Consider the following 17,648-nt stretch of genomic DNA (forward strand, 5'->3'; position numbering starts at 1 on the left):
CAGTTACGCTCACATTCTCATATTATTGGAGAAAAATCTAAGTATAGAGCTTTATTATTAAAATCAAGCAATTTTGTTAGAAACAAAACAAAACAAAAAAGACGCATACTCCTTGGAAGGAAAGTTATGACCAGGCTAGACAGCATATTGAAAAGCAGAGACATTACTTTGTCTACAAAGGTCCGTCTAGTCAAAGCTATGGTTTTTCCAGTGGTCATGTATGGATGTGAGAGTTGTACTGTGAAGAAAGCTGAGCCCCAAAGAATTGATGCTTTTGAACTGTGGTGTTGGAGAAGACTCTTGAGAGTCCCTTGGACTGCAAGGAGATCCAACCAGTCCATCCTAAAGGAAATCAGTCCTGAATATTCATTGGAAGGACTGATGCTGAAGCTGAAACTCCAGTACTTTGGCCACCTGATGCGAAGAGCTGACTCATTTGAAAAAACCCTGATGCTGGGAAAGATTGAGGGTAGGAGGAGAAGGGGACGACAGAGGATGAGATGGTTGGATGGCATCACCAACTCAATGGACATGGGTTTGGTGACAGGGAGGCCTGGCATGCTACAGTCCGTGGGGTGACAAAGAGTTGGACAGGACTGAGCGACTGAATTGAACTGGCTTCATTGTTGCTTTTTTGTGTGTGAGTTGTTCATTTTTCTCTCTCTCTCTGAAGACTGACTTTCTCTAATTCTCTTTGCTGTGACTGCCCCAGGACCTTGAGTTTAAGTTTAGCCAGACTAGGATTACTCTGGGAGAAGGCAATGGCACCCCACTCCAGTACTCTTGCCTGGAAAATCCCATGGGTGGAGGAACCTGGTGGACTACAGTCCACGCGGTCACTAAGAGTCGGACATGACTGAACGACTTCACTTTCGCTTTTCACTTTCATGCACTGGAGAAGGAAATGGCAACCCACTCCAGTGTTCATGCCTGGATAATCCCAGGGACGGGGGAGCCTGGTGGGCTGCCGTCTATGGGGTCGCGCAGAGTCGGACACGACTGAAGTGGCTTATCAGCATCAGCAGCAGGATTGCTCTGCTCCAGTTCCCAGCAGAGACAGTATAATTAGTTTGACTTAGGAGGAGTTCCACCCTGGCTGCAATCAGCTTTGCCCAAAGCGGATGGGACCAGAAAATAGAATCCTTGTCTATTGTGCATCAGAGATTCACAGTTCTGACAAACTGAGAAGGGTGTTGTGTCTCTTGCAGGTTCAGTAAGTGCTGGTTGGCATACATTTATTTCTTTAAATGTGTTTAAAATAATTTAGTTTTCAGAATATAGAGGTTCATAAAATGTTTATAGGATATTGGAAAAAAAACTTAAGTTAGGGATTGCAGAACCAGAAAAAGTCACACTGTCATACAAGAGTGACTTTATTTTCTTCATGTCTTATATAATTACACTTACATAACACATAGATATTTAGTCAAATGTATCAGCCCCAAAGTACTCCTTATTTTAAAAGGTGGCGGTTGTTTATATACAGAATATCTGTAAATCCAGCAAATGAGACAGTCTCAGGTTAAAGAAAATAGATATTTAAAGTATCAAACATGTAATATAGATTTAAATTGCGGTAAATTTTTACTCATGGTTTGAATGAAAGCACTCTATTTGAAGAGTTTTTGTTTAGATATATTAAAATTCACAGTTATCCTCAAATGGCGAAGGGAAGATTAGAAAGTAACGTTTATGATGACTCTGCTTAGTTAGACACTTAACATTATGTTATTCCATTCAGCCCTTATAACTGCCCTTTGAGATGTAGGTATCCTTATCCCATGGCCAATGACGAAATGAAAACCCAGGGGAAATTTAGCTTGCTGATATGTGGCTGGCCTGGGATTTAAGCTCTGGTCTGCATGACTTGCAAGTCTTTTCTCTCCCACACCCTAGCCTTTGGGAACATGAAAAATTTATTTACATAACCTTTCTAGAGAAAGCTATAAGTAGGACTGTATAGGAGCCACTCAGCTCATTCTCTTGTCTGTATACTCAAGTCTCAGTCACAGCATCAAACGTGTGGCAGCCATTTCTCCAATATCTGGAGTGAAGACATTAGTTATGTAATGTTTAGTCATTTAAGCACCTGGATTTTTCAGAGGTCATTCAACTGATAAATCAGTGTTTAAAAATAGCAGTGGCATCTTCAGTTTGCAAAATATATATATATATTTATATATTTTTAACCTTATATTCTAAAGATTAATGCATGCTAAATTGAGAATTGAGGGTGAAAAAGGGAAAGCTGACCTTTCTTAGTCTGAATAAACAGGAAGAGGAAAGCAAAGACTGGCTAAGCAGCATAAGACAGTATTAAGCTTTCCCCTTTTAATGTGAAAAATCAGAAGAAATACTTATTCTAGAAATTTTTGTTGAAGACGTATTTATAACATAAATGCTTCTTTACATTTTAGTTAGATGAAACAAATTTAAATCACTTGTTCTTGGTGATGTTGACTGAAGAGGCAAATAGTCGTGATTTTTACCAGTGAGTTAATGATAGTTTACCTTCTGATTTATCAGCCTAAGTGGCTTCAGCGATAAAATGAAAAGGAATAATCATTTGGTTTATTGCAATTTAAGACTTAGTCTGAAAAAAATTTAAAACAATGACTAGGGTATGATTCCTAAAATAAGTAGGTTTTGTGTTTGGATGGTGAAGAATATTCATCAAAGTTCTAGCAAAAGATAAAAATGTGGTCTCTCTACAGGAGATGAAGTGTGGTCTCCCAGGCTTACCACTTAAGATTAGGTTGATATTAAATCTAGCCTAATACTGTATTTGTTAAGAATTCACAGTGACCTTTTTAAAATAGAGGGACAAGAGATGCAGATAAGTTTGATGTTTTACAATTTATATTGTTGCTATCTTTCAGGACATGAAAAGAGGAATTCAAATCATTGTTTTATTTCTTGTTTGTTCCTTTAGAAGCTATCTTTTCTAGTTAAGGGACAAACTAATCAAGCATGACATGCTTTACCCATCAGAATCTTGACCAACTGATTTCAGCATTTCTCTTCTAAAAGTACCTAATTGAAAGTAACCCTGAGTTACTGACTCTGATGTTGGCCCAGATTTAGGGAAGATGAAGCCCTCTTAGTGTTAATTGATTGAACCTATTGTCCTCCACAGTTCTTTTAAATACCACTGATGTTTTTTCTCATTGCCATGCCTAGAAGCAGGGATGGGAGCTTATTAGTGACAGAATTTTCTTCTTAGGAAGCTAAACCCTTGGTATTATGGCCACTTTGACCTTCTTTCTTACTTCTTGACCCCATTTTCTTATTCTTCTGATGTCCAGACCATTAGACCACACAACAGGCCAGTTATGGTACAGCTAAACTTTTACTCGCATGGTGAACATGTTATGTGGGCCATAAACTTTATTTAAAGAATGGATCTATTTGGAGAAATTCAGCTCCTTGCTGCTCTTTCAGGATTGAAATTCTAGTTTCTCTTCACATCTTCTGTCTTAGCTTTCTTATTCAACCCTGATGACTCTGTTTGCTGCTGGATTTGGTCTAAGACCTTTACCAGCAGTCAGTTTTGCATATTCACGCTTAATTGTTGGGTTTTTATAAAGCACTTCACTTTTTCTTCAACTTTGTTGCTTCCAATTTCTGGGCTACTGTTTCTGAGTTCTGTTTGAGGAACTATGAGAGTACTAGTAATAAAGAACATTTTTCCTTTTTGCCTTGACCAGATTCAGGGCCCGTTTCTGAGTTCTCCTCACTCTGTGGCTCTTAACCCTATCTTCCTCAAACTCCCCCCTTTTAAATAAATTTTTGGTTGTGTAAGAAATAAAGTTCATAGGTAATATAACCTGCCTGTACATGTTATTTAAAAAAATGACACTGGGATAATAATATAAAGGTTAAATGAGTGTAACTCATAACACAGTCTGTGTTTGGGGATGTAATTATGAGGGCACATTGTCCTAGAGGATAGAATGAAGTCATTGATGCTTGTGCCTACTTCTGTGGGGGAAGTGTGTGTTTATGAGAAGAAAGATAATTCTAAGTTCGGGAAAATAGAAAATCAGTGATGCACGTGGACCGTAAAAATGTTAGAATAAGTGATAACCAACCAGACTTGTTTGTTGTGTGTGATAAGAGAAAGAAGAAAACACTTGAAGTAGAGAAAACATGTCAGGACAAATTACAGACTGTCAGCATGGAGAAAATGAGGAAGTATGGTATTCTCATAAATGACCTGGGCCATATTTATGAGTTTAGTGATGAAACAATTTCTTATGTTGTGATATGGGACAGGATACTGTTGAGCTATCACAGAAACCGTATCCTGCATGTTGAAATAGATTATCACCTGTTGAGGCATATTTTAGGTTCCTAGTACTTCAGAAGCCCTCCAAGACCATATCCTTCTCTAGGTGATGAGGAATAGAGGATGGTTTAAAAAGAGAAACAGTAAAACAAGAAGCTATGCAGAAGTTGTGCAGTAGATGTCTCTAACTCAGAGAAGACTGAAAAACAACAAGCAGCCCCCAAGCAACTTTCAAATATCATCTTTCACAGCAGAGCTCTTTTAGATAAAAAATCTCAAAAATACATAGTTTGACAGTCATCTGAAATATTAAAAGTAGCTTTTATCGAGATCAACATGGTTTATGTGGCTACTAATTTAATGACATTTTGCTCAAAATTTAATAAAAGGATTCTCATATCCTCCATGACATTTTTTTGCAGAAGTTTCATTGCTTTTCCTGTAATGCCATTATTGCATTGAAATCCTTTTCAAGAAGTGGGAGGTTGAAAATGCTCTAATATATAGAGCATGGAGTGAGTACATCATTTAATTTTGAGATAATGTCTTTATTTGATTCAAACTTCTAGTTCCATAAAGTCTTTGTCCTAAATTCTTGGCATTCTCTCTTAACTTTTAATAAGCTCTACTTCATATTAGTATATGCACAAGTGCTCTTGATACCTGTATTGGGTTTAGTCTGACAGAGCATTTTTCTCCTCTGGGATATGGGATGATTCTTTGTTACGTGGAACTGCTCCACATTCCATGCCTCTGGCCTCTTGTCAGAGTGGTTCCCCTCAATAATTAAGGGTTGTAAAAGCACCCCAACACATTTCCAAACTACTCCCTAGGGAGTGGTAATCATTGACCATTTGGCTCCTTCTTGCTGTAAGTACATACCTGTATTTCTCAAAAAAACCTTCACAGATTTCATTTATGATTTATGAACATTTAAGGTCCTTCCCCATGTACTTTTCAAAGAAGGATCTTTTTCACTGTGTGACTGCTAGGAGCTGAATTGTTTGTGATTCCTGCTGAATCCAGATGTGCAAGTCCTAATTCCCCCAGTATTTCAGAATTTGACTACATTTGGAGATAGGATATTTTAGAATGGGCCCTAATCCAGCATGACCGATGTCCTCATAAGAAGAGGAGATTAAGACACAGAGAGAGGACTGTATGAAGACACAGGTCATCTGCCGTCTCTCTCAAGGAGAGAGGCCTCAGAAGAAATCAACCTTGACAACACGTTGATGTCGGACTTCTAGCCTCCAGAATTGTGAGACACACATTTCCGTTATTGGAGCCACCCTGTCAATGGTACTTCGTTATGGCAGCTCCATCAAACTAACACAGTGACCCCTTAATGTGTGTTACCTCCAGGTCGGTATACCAGAAGAGCAGTGTAGTTTAGTGATTGCAGTTCAAGTTTTCAGCATTACAATCCCAGGTCATCCACTTAGTTGTGTGACTTTGGGCACATTAATTAACCATGTGAAACTGCTTTTTTTTTTTTTTTTTTTAAATCTGTAAAATGAGGATCAGGATACCTTCCTTACCAGGTTGTTGTGAGGATTAGGTGAAATAAATAATGTAAAGTACATGATACCTAGAGGACTTCCTAACGATTAGTTCTCTTTTCATCTGCCTCCACTTTTAGGTGTGTTTTGCATTTTCTAAAAGAATGTAAGGCATGCTTGGCAGATGAGCCTCTATTGTGAAATTTCAGGCTGCCTGATTGGTGGATGGCAGAGAGGTTTGGGGCCAGTTAGGTGTTTTCAGTAGCTTTAGTCAAGAATGTGCATTTAACATTTTGCAGTTTACAAACAGAAAGTACCTCACATTCACTTATACATGATGTGCAGTTATTAAACCTAACTGTGCCTCAGGAGACATTGCAGTAGCCTTTGTTTTGCTTGTCTAACTTCCTTTAAGACACAGGAGACCTATCCTCTGGGAATCTGTTGGGTTGTCTTCCTTTTTGATGTTCCATAGCCCCATAGCACACATACCTTTATTCACAGCACACATATGCTCTATTTTAATGGTCTGTTTTCCCCAAGAGATTGAGTTCTTTGAAGGTGTTGACTGTTCCTTTTTCATCTCAGTATCCCTAATGCCCTGCGCAGTGCCTGGTTCTTTGTAGGTGTACTCTAAATTACGTATCACTAACCTTTTTTCAGTGATGTTAAGTACCAAGTACTTTTTTGTCCACTTTTTATATGTTATGATCATTCCTTTTTAAAAATATTCATTTATTTTTGGCTGCATCAGGTCTTAGTTGTGGCACATGGGACCTTTGTTGTGGCATGTGGGATCTTACTATGTACAGACTTCTCTCTGGGTGCAGTGCTTAGTTGTCCCAGGGCATGTGGCAATCTTAGTTCCCTAGTCAGGGATCCAACACACATCCCCTGCATTGGAAGGCAGGTTCTTAATCACTGGACCACCTGGGAAGTCCCTTACTGTCCATGTTACAGATGAGAATGAAGTGCCCAGATCACACTATTCAGTGGTCAGAGTTAGAATTTGAACCCAGAGTTCATGTTCTTAACCAAAAGGATGGAAGGACTGTTGTATCTGGAATATTGATGCTTTTGAACTGTGGTGCTGGAGAAGACTCTTGAGAGTCCCTTGGACTGCAAGGAGATCAAACCAGTCAACCCTAAAGGAAATCAATCACAAACATTCATTGGAAGGACTGATGGTGAAGCTGAAGCTCCAGTACGCTGGCCACCTGATGCGAGGAGCTGACTCATTGGAAAAGACCCTGATGCTGGGAAAGATTGAAGGCAGGAGGAGAAGGGGATGACAGAGGATGAGATGGTTGGATGGCATCACTGACTTGACGGACATGAGTTTCAGAAAACTCTTGGAGTTGGTGATGGACAGCGAAGCCGAGCATGCTGCAGTCCATGGGGTAGCAAAGAGTGGGACACGACTGAGCAACTGAACTGACTGTATGTTAGTGTTGCTCAGATACTGTAGAGCATTGCATTGTGAGGGTCAAGAGCCTGAAGAACACCTAATACGGAGGCAGACTGGGGTGTGTATGTGTCTTGAGGCTTGGAAATGAAGTTATATCCTAATGGACACTTTTCTGTATTATTTCTACTAGTAATGAAGGTACAGATAGTAAACTATATCTCTCATATGCATTTTCTTCGTTAATAGATGTATAGTGATGAGGAGTGAATTTTTCTTGCTATAACCTCCCAAATCTCTTAATATGCATGTTATCATTACCCACTACTTCATTATACATTCTAAGATTTATTTTAATAGCAGGGTTAAAATGGTTGATGCAACTTTAGGAAAATTTGCTATATGTTTATTAAAAATAAGGTAATAAAAAGTGAAGATACTGCTCATGACAGTTAAAATGTCAGATTTCTTGATTCCTTGGCAAATGAAACATTCTAGATTTTTTTCATTTTAAATAACAATCTACCCCTTTAACGCCAATATATTTTTCATTTTAAATACTTCGTTTGAATATTGTTCTTGCTGACTTGCGGCCATCTTTACACCTATTACTAACAGTCTCTTAGAGACACCCTTAGGACCTGTTGAGACTTGTAGTACTGTTTGCTTCTATGATATATGGTTCTCAAGTGTTGTGCTCTCCTTACCTTCCTTGAGCTGGTTTCTATGATTTTCCCCTTCCTATTGCTGTCAAATATTATACAGTGCAGTTGTCAGTGTGCCTTTGTGTGGGTCCCTTCTTGCCCCCTAATGATTTGTTGCAGGCTTAAAACCAGTCTGCCAAGCTTCTTAGGAATTATACTAGAAGGACTAAGGGGCATGTTAGTTACTGATATAAATGTGCATTTGTGCTTGAACTTGTGACATGTGTTTTGTCTCTGAGACCTCTTATTTACTGATTTCTTTGCTGCATTTTGAACAGATGAAGTTCCTTCCAAACTGGTTCATTCTAGGCATTATATTGTAAGATACTGTAAATTTTCATTTTATGTGTTAAAAAGGATTGTTTGGCTTTATATTCAGGTAATTTTGCTATAAATTGTGACATTTGCTATAGAAACATGACGTTTTATGATCAGATATTATTGGAAAGTAAGATTCTTTCTGCTTTACTGAAAGAAATGGTGCTATAATTTATCCTGTGAAAAAGTAGGAGAAGTTCCCAAATATTTTCAGTGGTCGTTCTGTGACCAGCATTCATTTAGGCACCTAGCAGTTCTTGATCCAGAAGAGATTCATGGGTTTTAAATTCCAGTTTTGACACTGGACAAGTTATTTAAGATCTCTGGGTCTCAGGGTCCTCATTGATGCATTTCACATAATTATGTCTGCCTTCCCAGGTATTGAGAATTGCTGGAAATGTACGTACTAGTTGCCTAGGAGAACACTTGACAATTACTTGGTTTTTATCTAGTCACAGAGCTAGAAATTTGGTTGAGTGAGGACTTTGGACTCGTCCTGGAAGCAATGAGTATAGATCACTTATTGGAAGTGTCTTCTGATAAACGAAAGCCAAAAATGAACATAGTCAGCATTCAAAAATATATATGTATACATTGGGAGTACAAATGGATCTTATGGGAAAAGTAAAGATTCTAGGAAGAAGGAGAATACCAGAACTTACTTCTTTTCCTCTTTTTCCTTATTCCCTAATTGGCCAGTGTGCATTTTCTTCTAAGGATAATTTTGAATTTTGTTGGAATTTGATAAGAGTGTTGCTTTTCCTTAGAACTGTCAATTATATTTTTGCACTGCCACTTAGAATCATCAATTTAGTTAATGGCACTACCATCCATTAATCACCCAAGATATAAAAACTTTACTGATAATTTGCACTCCTCTGATTCATCCAATTAGTTGATTAAATCTGTCCACTCTTCTCCTTCCTCATTACCACTATTTCATTTCCAGACCTCCTTGTCATTCTCTTTATACCACCATGACAGTCTGCAAGCTGGTCTTGCTGTCACTCTCTCCACTTCCCCACTGGTTTTCCACATTGTGGTTGGTGCTCCACAATTCATCTTCCTGATGCTGACACCGCCCTCACTATTTCCCAAGTGTTTGCACTTACCTCTTTTATGGTACATTTATCCTGATGTAGAAATCACATGGAAAAGACAAGACGACTGATTGATACTTCCCTGTTATTTTCCAGCTTCCAAAATAATTCGCTGGTTCTTTACCACCTTCCAGAAATGCTCAGTGATCATTTTTAGCATGATTATGAACTCTTGCATTTAGACATATATGATGTGCTTCAGTCCTCATAGTTATTACCCTTATTGATCCTCAAATGATCCCATATTTGGGCAATGGAAGGTTATTTATATTGGCTTTGAAGTGCCTTTTGACATGGCCCTAGGAGTCTTTGATGGCTTCCTTACTTTTCAGTGTAAGATGCTCCAGGGTCCTCTTGTACATTTCTGCTCTAGACCCCATTATCAGCCATTTAGAAAATGGAGCCCTTGTTTCTTTCTTTGGAGGGGAATGTTATTTAGATATCACAATATAATTATTAGGAGTATTATTGCTACTAGATGGATCATTGTTTTAAAGCCTTTCTTGAATATATTAATACAACTATAATTTTTCTTTAGGATAAACTATATCATGAGTTTTTATTGATAATGACCATTCAAATTTAATTAACCTCAATGATAACTACATATGTATCCCCTTTTGACAAATACAGAGGTTCAGTGATATCTACATAATGATCATTTTGTTTATCCTACCATATATATATGCAACAGCCCCAGAATAACAATACCTACATGGCCATCAACAATGTGATTATTGGAAGCTATTTACAATATGTGTGTGTGTGTGTGCGCATGTCTGCACAGTTGTGCTTTGTAGCAGGTTTTTTTTTTGGTCTTTAAAGTATATCCCACTAGAAATCTACATTTAAGTTGTGTTTTAAAGTCACTTGAATTATAATTTCTGTTTATACAATTATACAGCCAACAAGGATACACAGTTTGGGCCATTTATTTAATTTTACTTGTGATTTTATATTGGTTTTTAAATGCAATTTTGAATTAGGTGTATGATATTTACACAGTTCAAAAGTCTAGTCTACAAAAGAAGACATATTCAAAGAAGTCCAACTATTACCTTTCTCTCCTTCTCATATATGTAGCCATCCCAATTCCTTTCTTAGATAAACAATAGCAGACTGTACACACTGAGGATTTTTTGTTTTTGTTTTGCTTTGCTTAGAAATGTATTCTGAAGATAACTTTGCAGTAGTATATGGAGATATTCCTCATTCTGTTTTATAGCTGCTTAGTACTCTATTGTGTATGCATACAGTATTGTGGGCTTCCCAGGTGGCTCAGTAGTAAAGAATCCACCTGCCAATGCAGGAGACTAAGGAGACACAGGTTCGATCCCTGGGTTGGGAAGATCCCCTGGAGGAGGGCATGCAACCCACTCTAGTACTCTTGCCTGGAGAATCCCATGGACAGAGGAGCCTGGCTGGCTACAGTCCATGGGGTAACAAAGAGTCAGATACAACTTAGTGACTGAACAATGACATATATATATAAGCATGTATATAATAATAAGATATTAAGTTGGATCTCTAAGACAGTTTCTACCTTAATGAAACTTAAAGACAACCAGTGCAGTAATGAAAATGTGAAATACCTGGTAATTAGTTAATGTCTATATGATTGGCCTTTTCGTGATGATATAGGTTATTATAATAGCAGATGATTTGCTCAAGGTTTTATTCAATCCCCTCACTTGTAATTGGCTATAACTTACACCTCTCTGCTTCAGTGAGATGTTGTAAAGATCACACAGGCTAACGGAGTGAGCAGCAGTCCGAGACGGACATGAACTTACTAAAAGCAACATACTTATATCGTCCCTTGCTGTATTTCCCCCTTCTCATACACATTGTGAGAAGAAACATTTTTTAAAATACATTTTTCCCCCTTCTCTTTGTCCCATCTTTTTTTCTCCTCTCATAATTTCTAAGCACTTTGGTTAAAGCTCTTTTAAGTGAACTGTTTTATGTCCTTGAGAAAGCAAATAAAGGTTGGAATACAAGTGCCTCTGAGCTCTTGCCCGTGTGAGGGAGGGGAGGTTGGGCCTCTGTGCTGGGGGTGGCTGTAGGTCTCTCAGCTGGACTGCTGGCCATCTTTCTGTATGAAGTCTAGAGGAAAGGAGGCTTTCAAGCATGGGTCCTGAATTTGAAGGGAGATGGAAGCTCTAAATATAAGGCTTGGCATTCTGGACACTTGCAGTTGAACTTTATTCTTTTCTCTTTTTAATACTAACCCAAACCAAAAGCTTACACCTGTCTTTTATCATTAGTAATACGAAATTCAGGAAAGAAGGGAGAAATATTTTAGTTGAAAATATTAGAAAGCATTGTGTGTTTCTGTAAGCAAATATGTAAACAATTGTAAAAGTTTTATTTTCTAGTCTATTGGGGTAGATGGAGTAGTGGTTGGAAATGTTAAGTAATCAAAATATTTCACAGAGTGAATTCTTGTTTTTTTTCCAGTGATTTTTATTCACTCTTATTAAGAAATCCACGAAACTGTAGTTCATAGGTCAGATTCAAAATCCACAGCCACCCTCACTGGCTATTTTCAGTTTCATGGTTTGCTCTACTAGCAATTATTTCCTCAAATTAGGGCTGCCAAATTTAGCAAATAAAAATACAGGATGCTCAGATAATTTGAATTTCAGGTAAACAGCAACTTTTTTTTTTTTTGGTATAAAACGAAGTTCCATGCAGTATTGTTGACATTTGTATACTAAAAATGTATCCACTGTTTGTCTAAAATTTGAGTTCAACTGGATGGTCCTATATTTTACCCAGCAACCCTCCACCAAACCAAGTATATTAAGAGCCTGATTGAACAAGTCAAAAGCCTTTAAGTGATATTAATTGATGCCACCAAGCATTGAATTCTCTTGACTAGGGATCTTTTCACTAGTTGTCTTTTCAATTTTGCTTGCACTGCCCATGTCATCACGAGTCGGTGGCTTGATATGAAACAAACCTCTATGCCATTTGTGCTAATTACTGTGGTTACATTATTTAAATATCACAATCACTATTCAAATGTAACTACGAAAAGGAAGCTATTTCTAATAAAAGAGAGTTTAATGTATTGGGTGATTCCTGAAATTTCAGGGGTCCATTGAAATGCTTAAGATTTAAAAAGCTGTCATTGGTTATGCAGTGCCCTGCTGAGCCATACTGGAGCTTGAGGAAATTAAAAAAATCAGTAATACTATCAGTAATACCAAGGCTGTCTTTATTTAAAGTGCTGGTGTAATGTTCATCATAGGTTTTCTGTATTAATTTAGATTGTTTTTAAAAAGCAGGTTTATTGAGCTTTAATTCACATAAATAGAATATGTGAATTTATAGAGCCATTCATTTAAAATGTACAGTTCCAATTTATAGTAGCCAAGCATGGAAACAATGTAATTGTCCATTGATAGATGAAGATGTGGTACATTTATACAGTGGAATATTACTCAGCCATGAAAAAGAATAAAATAATGCCATTTACAGCAACATGAATGGACCTAGGGGATGACAGAGGATGAGATGCTTGGACGGCATTACAGACTCAATGGACATGAGTTTGAGTAAACTCTGGGAGTTGGTGATGGACAGGGAGGCCTGGCATGCTGCAGTTCATGGGGTCGCAAAGAGTCAGACATGACTGAGCAACTGAACTCAACTGAATGGACCTAGAGCTTATCATAGTAAGTGAAGTAAGGCAGATAAAGACAAATATCATATGTGGAATCTGAAAAAATGATACAAATGAACTTATTTACAAAACAGAAAGGCGCACAGGTGTAGAAAACAAACTTATGGCTACCAAAAGGGAAAGGTGGGAGAGGTATTAATTAGTAGTTTGGGATTAGCAGATACAAACTATTATATTAGGAAATAGATAACCAATGAGGTCCTACTGTTTAACACAGGGAACTATATTCAATATCTCATAATAAACTGTAATAGAAAATAATCTGAAAAGGAATATATATATATATGTATAATTGAATCACTTTGCTTTATACTTGAAACAAGCACATTGGGGAGTTTTCTTTTTTCCTGAGTTTTCAAGCTTTTTACTCAGTGCATGAAGTGACAGCCAGGAAAAAACAAAGTCACTTGATCTGCCATAATGAAAAAAATTCGTTTGTGTTCAGCCAGCCTTCCAGTGATATTTTGGTTTCTTAAGACTTAACATAGTAGGATCACAGTAGATAGTAAAAGGAAATAACAAGATCTCTACTTGGTCCTTTAATCCAAAGGCAGACTAGGAAGAATTGGATATGTCCCAAGAAACCCATTTTACTTTAGAACTGATTCAACCTAGTTTCAGGGAAAATCTAAAGTTCATTAGCAGATTAAAAAATGAGCAAGGAAGACAACATTTAAATGACTGTTGCTTGTTCTGAATCCTATTCAGCACACCACTAGACAACATGACTAGACAGCATGACTGATACTTAATTCTTCCTCATTTGGTTTAGGACTTAACCTATGACAAGTAAATAAATAATTTTGAATATAAGTACATTTAGGCAGTAAGCAATGCAACTAGAAAACCTTTTGCTATTCAGTTACCATGTTTAGGTATATATAGAGTGTAACCACAGACCCTGTCCAGCAGGGAAATTTGACAAAAACCCCTGTTTCTACCTGTAACCGCTGTCTGTGGATGTTATCCTGAGTGGAAGGTGTTTGTTCTTATGTTCAGTTCCTCGTTAAGTAAACTGGACCACGCCTGTGGGGCCAATATCCAGAAAGATCAAAGCACTAAGGCTAAGGACAAAAAAAGTCAAGTTGTGGCACTTACTGTATAAACAGAGCAACACAGTATTCCTTTATCATACCATTCTATATAGCATGAGCACCAATCCATCTCTTGAAGCCCTTGCTTTCCCCAAATTTGACATTGCAATTGGTATACCCAGGTCATTACTGGATTCAGCTTTCTGGGTCCTTTGTTGTTGTCCAGTTGCTAAATTGTTTCCAATTCTTTGTTACCCCATAGACTGTAGCATGCCAGGCTCCCTTCCCCTCCACTATCTTCCTGAGTTTGTTCAAATTCCTGTCCATTGAATTGGTGATGCTTTCAAACCATCTCATCCTCTGCTGCTCGCCCTTCTTTTGCCTTCAGTCTTCCCCAGCATCAGGGTATTTTCTTATGAGTTGGCTCTTCACATCAGGTGGCCAAAGTATTGGAGCTTCAACTTCTGTATTAGTCCTTCCAGTAAATATTCAAGTTGATTTCCTTTAAGATTGACTAATTTGATTTCCTTGCAGTCCCAGGGACTCTCAAGAGTCTTCTCCAGCATCACAATTTGAAAGCATCAATTCTTTGGCACTCAGCCTTCTTTATGGTCCAGCTCTCACATCCATACATGACTACTGGAAAAACCATAGCTTTGAAAACCATAAAGACCTTTGTTAGCAAATTGGTGTCTCTGCTTTTTAATGCACTGTCTAGGTTTGTCATAGCTTTACTTCCAAAATGAACAAGCATCTTTTAATTTCATGGCTGCAGTCACTGTCTGCAGTGATTTTGGAGCCCAAGAAAATAAAATCTGTCACTATTTCCATTGTTTCCCCATTTGTTTGCCATGAAGTGATGGGACTGGATGCCATGATCTTCATTTTTTGAATGTTGAATTTTAAGCCAACTTTTTCCCTCTTCTCTTTCACCCTCATCAAGAGGCTCTTTAGTTCCTCTTCACTTTCTGCCATGAGAGTGCTATCATCTGCATATCTGGGTCCTTTAATTTGCTGCATATGCACTCTATTCTAAATGTGATTAATCACAAAAATAATCTCTTCAAGAAACCTTCATAGCAAAATAACAGATTCCCTATTAACAGTAAGAGGATCAAGTTTAATAGGCCAAAATAGAAGACAGGAAGTCTGACAGAACTTAGGTAGATGGCACAGGAGGTCTCTGACCTCAGGCCTCCTGTGCTGAGCAATAACGTCACTGGCAAACTCCAAGATGTAAGAACTATAAATATCCAATCATGCAGGAAACAAGAATGCTTCTTTCTCATTTAGTCATCCTCAGAACCCTCAGCAGACCTTTCGTTTGTAGCCACTTTCCAATTTGTGCCTTTGTCCTCTCTTGTATTTCATTGTACAATGAATAGTGTGAATTGTAGGGATGTGGGCTTTTTTCTCTTTTTCCTTTTGGTTTTCTTAGTGTCTCTTTCCTCACTTTCCTCGGAACTGCTGCATGCAGAATCATCTGACTGGGACGTGTCACTTTCTGCCTCTAGGAATAAAGCAGATTTCTTGAGAGACTTTCCTAGATTTTTTTCTTCTGCTTCCATGGTTGTCTCTTTTTCCTAGCACTAGAAGCCCCAGTTTCTTCTGAGATCTCACTTGAGGAATCAGCTGTTCTATCTGTGGCTTCCTTTTTGCTTTTCTTCTGGTTTTTGTGTGACTTTTTTTTCCTTATTTTTTTGGTAGGATTTCTTTGACTTTTTGTGTTTGTGGGTAGATGACTTTTTGTGTTTGTAGGTAGATGTTTTTTCCCCATTAGACGGCATGTACTATCTTATTGATCACTGTCTGTTTCAGATTCTTGAGGGTATAACTCTTTATAGCCACTGTGACCCCATCTGTCTGATGTGTTAGCTTCATAATCATATAACTACTTGTTCCAGGATTTAGCCTTAAGAAAATCATCATCCACTGCTCCAGAAATTTCATTCTTTGACTTCCAATAGTCTCTTGACTTTTTTCATCAAAACCATCATTAGGTATCTGGCTTGAACTGCTGGGTCACATTTTCCTTTTGGTCCCCCAGTAAGCATCTTCCATCTGTTTCTCCAGTTCTCTAATTCCTCCTGTATCTTATTGTGAGCATCTATGTGCCAGATGACATTCCTTAAGAGAACTTACCCCATGGACACTTGGGACATTTTTCAATCCCTTGATCTTGAGGCAATCAGGCACTTGTGAGATGAGGAACCACTCCATTACAAGATTTCCTCCCACTTGGGAAGCAAAGAGTTGGGGCTCAAAGGCAGCTCTACACCATGCGCCACAGCCTCGTGTGGTGGGGGTGGAGGGAGGAAGTAGTCTCTAACACGACATTGTGATTCAGCTGTATTTCAGTAAAAAAAAAAAAAAGATGTACAATTCCATAATTTTTAGTAAATTCACAGATATGTGCAAATATTACCAGTCACTTTTGGTATATTTTTATCACCAGAAAAATAAACACCTGCTCTTTAGATAACAGTCCTACCACCCACTATCTCCTTCAGCCCTAAGCAGCGACAAATCTACTTCCCATCTCTATGGTTAGCCTTATTCTGGACATTTTATATGAATGGAGTCATACAATATGTTACCTTACTTGACTGGCTTGTTTAAGTTAGTGTATTATATTCAGTGGTCATCCATGTTGTAGCATGAATCAGAGCTTCCTTCCTTTTTATGGCTAAATGATATTCCATTATATAAATATAACACATTTTGTTTATTCATTCACAAATTGATAGTCATTGGCATTGTTTCCTGCTTTCAGCTATTTTGAATAATGCTGCTATGAACATATATGTAACTGTTTTTGTTTGATAAGCTGTTTTCAAATCTTTGGGGTGGATTCCTTTGAGTGGATGTGCAAATCATATGGTAATTCTATGTTCAACTTATTTTGGAACTGCAAAACTCTTCCACAGAAATTGCACCGTTTTGCAAAAATTCCCACTAATACTATGCAAGGGTTCTAATTTCTCCATCCCCTAGCCAGCATTCATTATTACCTGGTTTTGTTTTGTTTTTCATAATAGCCATCCTAATGGGTGAGAAGTAGTATCTCAATATGAATTGGATTTGCATTTTGCCTGTGATTAGTGATGTTGAGCATCTTTTCATGTATTTGTTGGTCATTTGTGTATCTTCTGTACAGAAATATCTATTCATGATCTTTGTTCAATTCCTGATTGAATTTTTTATTGTTGATGAGTTGGAATTTTGTATATTAATCCCTTGTCAGACATATATTTGCAAGTATTCCCCCCATCCTATAGGTTGTCTTTTCACTTTTTTTGATAATGTGCTTCGGTATATAAAAGTTTTTAATTTTGATGAAGTTCAAATTATATTTTGTTTTGTTGTTTATGGTTTTGGTATCATAGGAATTGTTTGCCAAAACTGAGGACATAGGGAGTTACCTCTATGTTTTCTTCTATTTCATCATTCAGCCCTAACATTTAGCTTTTTGATCCATTTTAGTTATATTTGTTTATGGTATGAAGTAAGGGTCCAATTTCATTCTTTTGCATGTGGCTATCCAACTGTGTGTGGTACCATTTGTTAAAGAGACTGTCCTCTCTCTGTTGAATGATCTTAGCACTC

The 17,648-nt window shown here is 37.6% G+C and overlaps 1 protein-coding gene and 1 pseudogene across 23 annotated transcripts in view; one reads left to right on the forward strand and one right to left on the reverse strand.

The window, feature by feature from the left end:
- The window catches only part of KLHL13 (kelch like family member 13), a 447,719-nt gene that overhangs the window by 288,757 nt on the left and 141,314 nt on the right, over positions 1–17,648 (forward strand). The gene's annotated exons all lie outside the window — the stretch shown is intronic.
- On the reverse strand, positions 15,332–16,204 carry LOC106990692 (uncharacterized protein NKAPD1-like; annotated as a pseudogene).

Source organism: Ovis aries, chromosome X (genome assembly GCF_016772045.2).
Source record: "Ovis aries strain OAR_USU_Benz2616 breed Rambouillet chromosome X, ARS-UI_Ramb_v3.0, whole genome shotgun sequence".
Classification (NCBI taxonomy): domain Eukaryota; kingdom Metazoa; phylum Chordata; class Mammalia; order Artiodactyla; family Bovidae; genus Ovis; species Ovis aries.